We start from the raw sequence: 1,364 nt of genomic DNA on the forward strand, positions 1-1,364 counted from the left end.
TGATACCAGCCAAGCAAGAATATTTCAAGTGTTTCAAGTGCTTTACTGAAATATTTGGACCCTATAATGATAATACAATTATCGCAACCTTAAAAGGTTACATGTAGGTGCCAAAAAGCCATAAATTCACATCAAAGAACAAAGAAAAACAACAATTATAATTCAAGTTTAAACAGTAAGTGTGCAGCTGCAGCATTTATTATTATTATTTTTTTTTTTTTATCTTTTCAACTGAGCATGCAGACAATTAAAATAAGGGTGCAATGCGTGCTTTTGCACCCCTGTAAAACCGGGCCTGCTCAGACCCCACTTTGAGAACCACTGGTCTATGTGTGTGTGTGTGTGTGTGTGTGTGTGTGTGTGTGTGTGTGTGTGTGTGTGTGTGTGTGTGTGCATAGTGCTGCTCACCTCTTCTGTGTAATAGTGAGATTTCCAGCTGTCCTGGATGACGGCGACGGTGATGATGGCAGCGATGCTGGCCAGGAGGAGCAGCAGCACGGCCGCCGTGCGACACCTGCAGCCCCGCTCCCGCTTGGAGGCCATGTCCTGAGAGGGGGGGAGATGGATCGAAAGAGAAGTGAGAAAAGGAGTGTGTGTGTGTGTGTGTGTGTGTGTGTGTGTGTGTGTCAGGGCCGTAGCCAGGGGGGGTAAAGTGTGGACGATTCCAAGGGCCCTTGACTGACAGGGCATCCGCCCCCCCCCTTCTTTTTTTACAGTGCACCTGAACGCAACATACAAGATACCCGCTGAATAAGTGTCCAAATGTTCATGTCATTCTGGCCAATACTCTACTTCTGTTATAACATTTCAGTCTGGAATATGGAATATCTTTCAATAATCTTTATGACTAAAAGGCTAAAAGTAATCTCATGTGTAAGAAATGACTGTTCTACATTGAAGTAAAAAATGTAAATAATTAACTTCAAGAGTGCATTTTTGTTCGTGTGACCCTCAACACAGGCTTTGATCATCCCGGGCCACTTACTGATACTTGTGCTTAAATGAACCCACTCATATTCTGGTTTATTTCTAGAAAAACATTTTGGCTAGTGGAAATTCTAATTGGCTGGTAACTTCTAGCAGCCATATTGGCACGTGGCCAAAAAAGCAAATGTCAAGCCCTGCAGGGAGATTGTCACACTGACTCATCGATACATATTTGAGGTTTGTTTATTAATTGGGAAAAGGACCACTGGAACAAACGCCGTGAACATGATCCGGCTACTTTTTCAATCTGACTGGCTACTCAAAAGTTTGGGGAACTCTCTGATTTAAAATGAGATATTCCTCTAAATTGGGCTTCAAATGGCCAACATTTTCCGCCGCCGCCCTTCGGACGGTGGCATCTGTGGGCCCAATGTGAT

General features: G+C 43.7%; 1 pseudogene across 1 annotated transcript in view; it reads right to left on the reverse strand.

The window, feature by feature from the left end:
- LOC310799949 (ectonucleoside triphosphate diphosphohydrolase 3-like) overlaps nucleotides 1-543 on the reverse strand; it is a 13,327-nt pseudogene extending 12,784 nt beyond the window's left edge. The window contains exon 1 of the transcript in view: nucleotides 409-543. The product of the transcript in view is annotated as an ectonucleoside triphosphate diphosphohydrolase 3-like (transcript). The remainder of the gene's footprint in view (nucleotides 1-408) is intronic.
- Between the last annotated feature and the right edge of the window lie 821 nt (nucleotides 544-1,364).

This window comes from Poromitra crassiceps (assembly GCF_964638095.1).
Source record: "Poromitra crassiceps genome assembly, chromosome: 29".
NCBI lineage: Eukaryota > Metazoa > Chordata > Actinopteri > Beryciformes > Melamphaidae > Poromitra > Poromitra crassiceps.